The sequence below is a fragment of the Petaurus breviceps genome, unplaced genomic scaffold (genome assembly GCF_028583685.1).
Source record: "Petaurus breviceps papuanus isolate PSGF00001 unplaced genomic scaffold, PetGlider_PUasm1.0 38, whole genome shotgun sequence".
Lineage (NCBI taxonomy): Eukaryota > Metazoa > Chordata > Mammalia > Diprotodontia > Petauridae > Petaurus > Petaurus breviceps.
This window is the reverse complement of record NW_027186304.1, coordinates 22643057-22650567: the sequence shown is the minus strand read 5'-3', so window position 1 is coordinate 22650567 and position 7511 is coordinate 22643057. Positions and strand designations below refer to the sequence as shown.

Sequence of the window (7511 nt, the reverse complement as noted above, 5' to 3'; positions counted from 1 at the left end):
TGTGTGTTGGGGTGGGGTGGGATGGGGGCGAGAATGCTGCAAATGAACAGAATCAAAACATTGGGAGAAGTAGAATGTGTTAAGTATGAATTAATCACAGGTATTACTATGTTGTCTTCTTTTGGAGGATAATAATGAAATTATTTAATTAGAATGTAAGCTCTTGGAGGGCAGGAACTGCCTTGCTTACTTGTATTTGTATTCCCAGCATTTAGCACCAAGTGTCCAGTGTAAGTGCTTAATAAATGTTTTATCTGTATCTATGTATCTATCTATCTACTTATCTATCATCTATCTAGAGGTAAAAGAGAAAGCGGAAAGAGGCTGTGAGGTCAGGGGGCTAGGGCAAACAGGAATGTCTTTAGGGTGGAGGCATAGGGGCATGGAGAGAGAGGTTTGCCCCTTGATGGGTACAGCCACTGTTAAGGTGTTTGTGTTTTCCACCTAAGACTCTGGAAAGCAGAAGGTAGGGTGGAAAATAACTCTTCTGGTTCTTACCCATAGTTTAGATCTCAAACCTGATTAGCCTCTAGCAATACACACTCCCTTTGGCTCTTAACTTCTTAATGGGAGGAGATGCCTCTGGGAGTTTTAAGTGTGTGGGGAAAGGAGGAAGATTGGAATGAGAAGGTGAGAAGGAGCCCTACCGGTTACCTTCTCTTACAGGAAGGAGAGTTGGCCAGGAAGGAGATGGAAAGAACAGAATATTCAATGATGCATCTGCCAGGGCTTGTTTTCCCCTGAAGGAGAGAGGCAGAGGGTGGGGAAAGAAGGAAACTCTTTCCATTGGCCTTTATTTAAGTGATCTTCCAAAGTGTTGTTGTTATTGACTTGTTTCAGTCATCTCTTACTCTTCCTGACCCCGTAGTTTGGGGCTTTCTTGGCAAAGATGCTGGAATAGTTTGTAGTTTTCTTCCCTGGCTCATTTTATAGATGAGGAAACTGAGGCAAACTGGGTTGGTTAAGTGACTTGCCCAGGGTCACACGATACTAAGTGTGTCTGAGGCAGGATTTGAACTTAGGAAGATCAATCTTCCTGACTCCCAACACTCCATCCACTGCACTACAAATGATGGTTGATCTCTAAAGTCCCTTTTAGTTCTGAATTACATGATCCTATGAGATACAGGCTGCTGATGGCAAGAGAGCTGACTTGTAATTCCGTCTCTACTAAGTACTGGTTGTGTGAAGCCTGGTCAAGTTATGTAGCTTCTTAATGTCAATAAATTGTAGAATAGTTGCAGATCTGCATTGATTGAGGGAACTTCCTCATCAGGAATTCCTTCCACCAGTGAAATTCACAGAGCTGGACCAAAACCCAAATCACTTTAGAATGACCAATGACTACATTCAGCATCATTCTTCTGTTCTGCAAACTTTGGGCATCTGACCAGGGATTCCCTAAATCATGTGATAGAATGATCCTACGCAGGGTCCCATGTTGGCCCCAGACCTCTGCTTGGCCAGTTAAGTAGAAGTAAGTTTCACTAGCACATTGATGCTGCTTTTTTCCTTGTAGAGATTTACATTAATTCATAGCTAGGGGATATGACAGTGAATGATACAGAGATGTTACCCCAAGTGATAAGGCAGTCTAAAATGTGTTGTCCATTCTTGGATTTTGTGTGAAAGTGGTAGATTACATCAGAATCACAGCCCACACTTCAACTTCTCCAATACACAGAATCCTTGGGTAGTCTGAGAAGAGCAACACAGGAAACTAACTTTCCTAGAATTCTCTGACTTGTACAACTGAGGTTTAGGATTTTGGAAAGTACAAGGGTACAAATCAAATTCACAAGAAAGTTCCTCATTTCAGTCATTTGTTTTCACTAAGTTTCATTGTTTATCTTCAGAAATGAGTGCCTAGAGGATGATGTAATACCAGGGTCCTTTGACATTTTCATAATGCTCTGCCTCATTTCTTAACTAGCCTTGATCATTGAATGGGTGTTGCCTTACTCAAACTGAGATCTCTTAAAGACCTTAGCTTAAAAAAAGGCCAAGGTCTTCCACTGCATCCTGGGCCATCTCCAGTCATTCTGACCTATATCTTGCCATGGAACCCAGATGGTTTCAGAGGAGAAAATGAGGCTGGTGACTTTGGACAGCCCTCCCTCCCTTAAATTCAATTCACTTGAATGTTATAGTATGACCTCTTTGATGTCATGGTCCTCTTTAAGAATGAAGGCAAGCGACAAGGGGACATTGGGCCTGGAGTCACAGAGACTTGAGTTCAAATCTGGCCTCTGATACTTACAAGCTGGGAAACCTTAGGCAAGTCACTTAACCTGTATTTGCCTCAGTTTCTCCATCTGCAAAATGGAGATAATAATAGCACCTACCTCCCAGAATTGCTGTGGCAATCAATTGAGATAATATTTGGAAAACACTTTGCAAACTTTAACATGTTTTATAAATGTTAGCTATTCTTATCCTAAGGGCACCTGGGTGGCACAGAGGATAGAGCACTTGTCACAACCCTGGGCAAGTCACTTAACCCTGTTTGTCTCAGTTTCCTCATCTGTAAAATGAGCTGAAGAAGGAAATGGCAAACAGCTCCACTATCTTTGCCAAGAAAAATCCAAATGGGGTCATGAAGAGTCAGATATGACTAAAAGTATTGAACAACAACAACATTCTTATACTTATTTTTATTATTTTTCATCATTTGTTTGGGGGATATAATCAAATTAATGCCAGAGTTATGAATAATTGAGTTTTGCAACAGAAGCAGAGTGGGATGACCTCAGAGAAGCACTGGGCATTTGGCCAGTTCAGGTAAAGCACTAGCTTTTGTACCTTGTCTCTTTGGAAGAGTGGAAGTCAATGCTCTGTTCTCCCAGGACACTGCCAAGTCAGATGGTGTAATAAAAATTTTCCTATCTTGTTAGATGTCCACCTGGAACTCAAATAGAAGAAAATGAGATGGGGTACATTCAGCAAACCTGAGAGGAAGCCCTGAGTAAGTGGAGATTGTGAGCTTGTTGGGTCATTGGACTAGAATTTGATTTCCATTATGACCTGGTTGACACCCACTCCCATAGAAGCTGAAGCTTTAATGAAGACACGTCATGGTAGAGTGGAAGAATCAGCTTGGCATAGTGTAATCAGATTACCTGGAATCAGACAACGTGGATTTGAATCCCAGCACTGCCACTTAATTCCTTTTGCCATTTAATACCCGTGCCTCAGTTTCCCCATCTGCAAAATGAAGGGATTGGACTAGATGACTTCTATGTTCCCTTCCAACTTTACATCTTTGAGCCTGCAATCCTCCATTGCCTACAATTTAAGTCAACTCTCAAAAGGAATTATTAAGAGGTTCTTAATCAAGGGATCTTAACCTTTTTTTAGGGTCATAGACCACTTGGGCAGTCTACTGAAGTCCATTGGACCCTTCCAGAATAATGTGTTTGAATAATTGAAGAAAATGCCAAATTTCATTTAGAAGTTAGTGAAAATAAAAGACATCATTTTTCCCATTCGGCTTCACAAATGCCCTTAATCCCCAATTCTATTTGTCTAATTTATCTAATATAGTTTATCTAATCCAAGACCATAATTTTACAAAGAAAGAAACTGAGGCCCAGAGATGAAGTGACTTGGCAAAGGTCACAAGGGTAGTGCCAGGATTCAAATCTGCCTCTTCTGACTGCACATGGATTATCTTCTCCCCTGCACTGGGCAGAGAGCACATCCCTCATTGTAGAGTGTTCTTCTAAATTCTGTATGGATGTCCTAGGCCTGGTTCTTAGCTCTCTCACAGTTCTTAGTCTGTTCAATTCAACAAGCATTTATTAAGCACCTACTAAATGTTGGAGGAACTGGGGATACACAGACAAAAAAAAAAGAATCCCTGCCCTAAAACATTAAACAACAGCCAGAGAATTAGTAAATAGCATTAAAATCAAGCCTTACAGCAAAGCAACCTCTCCTGTAAAATATATTGTAGACTGAGTGAATTGAAGAAATAAATTGGAGCCTACAGTGCTGTTGATTTTTTAAGTGTTTTTATTTTATTTTTTACTTTTTCCATTAAATAACAAAGGAAGAAAATGCAACTTTAATTTGTCATTCAGTTGTGTCTGATTTTTTGTGACTCCATTTGAGGTTTTCTTGGCAAAGGTTCTGGAGGGGTTTGCTATTTCCTTCTGCAGTTTATTTTACAGATGAGGAAACTGAGGCAGAGTTAAATGACTTGCCCAGAGTCACACAGCTAGTATCTGAGACCAGATTTGAACTGAGGAAGGTGAATCTTTCTGGCTCCAGGCCTGTTACTCTATTCATTGTGCCACCTAGCTGCCCAAACAACTTTTCTAAGTGTACACTATTTTGAATATTTCAGTATTCTTTGTATTTCTTATTGCCACACTTTTAGTCTGAAATATAAAATTTTAATATATGTTGAATATATTTTGCATTGTTTTATGTATTTTTATATTTTATAATTTTTCTTCCAATTCCAACAAAATAGCCATCCAAACCTTAAGTCCTGGCTGTAATTAATAGCTTCAATTTTCAAATACTGCTTGAATCTTACTTGTACTTAGAAAGGAAAACACTCCAGACATAAGGGAATGAAAACTGCAGAGAAAGTAGGATGTGGCGCTGGGCTGGGATGGGGGCAGTCTGATGAGGGTCCTTTGAACAGCTGTTTCTGAACCTTTCTGGGAGAGTTTCTTTATGTTATCTCCTAGAATATCTTGCCCATGCAGGTACTTTACTTTGGGAAATGTGCTGCCCAAATAGTTTATTAATGTTCCTATGCCCAAACCTCATTTAGGAGCTCTAACACAGACCTTTGAAGGAATTCTCTGGGCAGGCTGAAGTGGCTCACCTCATACTAAATTTTTAGTGGCACATTTGGTGCTTACATGGTCACCTTTTCCCCTCTCTGGTTATTTTCCTCTTTTCTACTGCTCCCAATGTCCTAGAGTGATGAAGGCAAACAGAGGAAGCTGACTTCACCAGAATTCTCACAAAAGGGGAGAGATCATGTGATCTTTGCAATTAACTCTCCACCATTTTGAAGTCTTGAATTCTTTCAGTCCAGTCCTGTTTAACTCAATTCAACAAACTTTATTAAGTTCCTATAATGTGTAAGGTAATGAGGGTACACAGATTTCATGTCTGATCCCTCTTCTTCATCCCTTCATCTATCTTCATTAATGCTGTCTCCTGCAATACCCATCGGTCTTCCCATCTGCCTAGCCACATCCCACTTACCTTTCAGCTAGTTCAAATTTCTCCTCCTCTTCTATGGAGTCTTCTTTGACTCCTACAGCAACATGGATCTTCCTTTTTTTGAAACTCCCATGACCCTTTTAAGTTTGAAGCACATAAGAGTGTTTTTAACCATGGGTTTATGTTCATTAATTCTCCTGTGCTAGTCTTTTCTCCCCAAGTAGATCCCAAGATCTTTGAGGGCAGAGGCAGTATCCTCATGGGGTGGCTGTCAGGAGAACTCTTTGTAGGGACAGTGAATGTCTGGACCTGTGATGTGGTTGTTATGGAGAACTTCACCTTCATTATGACTTATAATTTCAAAGACTTGCCTAGAGTACACTGGGTGGTTAAATGATTTGCTACTATGGTCAGTAACACAGAGGTGTTAAGTGACCCCAAATTTTCCCTGCTTACCTGTTTTATCCACTATGCTAAGTTGCCTCACTTGGCAAACAAAGCTCTATATAAACATGGAGGTGTTTATTTTATTTTTCTATTTTCTCCTTCCATAGCTTGTGCCTAGAACATTGATGAGCACCTTGTGAAATACTAGTCCAGAGTGAGGATTTTATTGTTTTCTTTTAAAAGAGATTATTTAGAAGTATGTTAAAAAATGTTTTGTGAATTTCCCATTACCTTGCACTGTGTCTTTGCATCTTAGGAAAAAAAAATTCCTTTTATGGGAAATCCATTTCTAGGCTAAGGGTTCTAAACCTTTTTCTGTTCTGTTTTTGTCATGGATACCTTGGACGTTCTGGTGAAGTTTAAGGACCCCTTCACAGAATCATGTTTTTAAATGTATAAAATAAAATACTTAGGATTACCAAGAAACCTACTTATAATGAGATAATTATCAAAAAAATTTTTAAAGAACGTTAGAGGAGCCCAAGTTTAGGTAACCTGTTCTAGACTCATGCCCTTGTATTTTTCTCATGATAGCTCAGATAAAATTGACATCTAAAAATAATTTATCTGAAGCTGCTTCTGAAATGGTCTCATGAGACTTTGAAGAATCAATACTGAATGATCGATTAAAAAAAAAGTCCTAGGTGACTAATTCCTGACCACACAGTAAACCCCCATAGACTTCACACACACACACACACACACACACACATAGTTTTGAGAACAAAGAGTTAATAAGAGAACCCCCCCCCGCCCCAAAACAAAACAAACAAAAAAACAAAACCCAAAACGTAAAAGGCCATTTAAGAAGGGAGTCACTTTGCAGGGAGGGAAGCCTGAAAGCCTCTTTACAAAGAACAGGCAGTTAATAGAAGTCTTATCTTTGGAAGCAATCTCCAAGGAAAGGTTGTAAGTTTTCTGCACTACAAAGACCCTGCTTTTTCCCTCTCATGTCTAACTGGAGTTTCTCAGATTGAAGAAACCTGTTGGCCTCAGTACTTAAAAAAAAAAAAAGTTCAGATAAAAGCTTTGATTTCTTAATTAAATTTTTACTATCTGCATTTGATATCTTGGCCAAATTGTATCCGCTGTAGGAACAGCAAGAAAGTCTCTCACATCAAAGGGCACCTCCACCTCCTGTGACCTGTAATTACGAAATTTACTGCTCAGTGGCAGGCTAAGGTGCACCTGCCCCGTCGCTCCCGCCGCCCCCGTCGGGAGGTGCCCACCAGCCGGCCTGCGTGCCAGTTCGCTGCTGCCATTCTGCTCCTCCGGGCAGATGGCAGACCCATCCGCCTCGGGTGGGGCTCACGCTAAGCTGGGGACCCATTCCCTGGGAGCAATCTCGCCAAAGAGATAAAGCCCACGGAGGAGAGGAGGGGCGGCGCGGATGGTCCGGAACACACCTGTCCAGCTGCTGCCCTGGCCCTTGGCTGTGGCTCCATGAAGCAGCTCGTCAGAGCTTGGGCCACTCGCTGCCACCCACACTTTTTCGGGGAGGAGCCTTAGTTAGGACTTCCTAGCCCAGCTGCCTGAAAAGAACAGGCTTGCTGGTTTATTCTCCCGGTTGGATGTCTAGGTGAAAAATGTCCCTTTTTAATGAGAAAAGTTGAAAGCGGGAAAGCCTGCTGAGGGAGGTCACCTATTTGCTCTCCCAGAGATCTTCTCCTCTGAGCTTCTCTCCCTCTTGTTTTGTGAGGGACAGAATGAGCATGACCAGACACACTCCTGCCTTAATTAGTTCAGCCCTGCTGTTCTTGGGTCATCTCAGTCTCCTTGGAACATGGATATTCAGCGAAAGAATGTTTATGAGTTCAAAGATTTACAGCTGGAAGGAATGAGACGCCATCTTGTCCACCCCCCACCCCCAGAATAGG

The 7511-nt window shown here is 41.2% G+C and overlaps 1 long non-coding RNA gene across 1 annotated transcript; it reads right to left on the bottom strand.

The window, feature by feature from the left end:
* Positions 1-2621: 2621 nt before the first annotated feature.
* On the bottom strand, positions 2622-7241 carry LOC138170029 (uncharacterized). Its single transcript, XR_011170513.1, has 3 exons — positions 7041-7241; positions 5230-5324; positions 2622-2902 (listed from the first exon to the last, which is right to left on the bottom strand). It is a non-coding gene; the product is annotated as an uncharacterized lncRNA (long non-coding RNA).
* Positions 7242-7511: the final 270 nt, after the last annotated feature.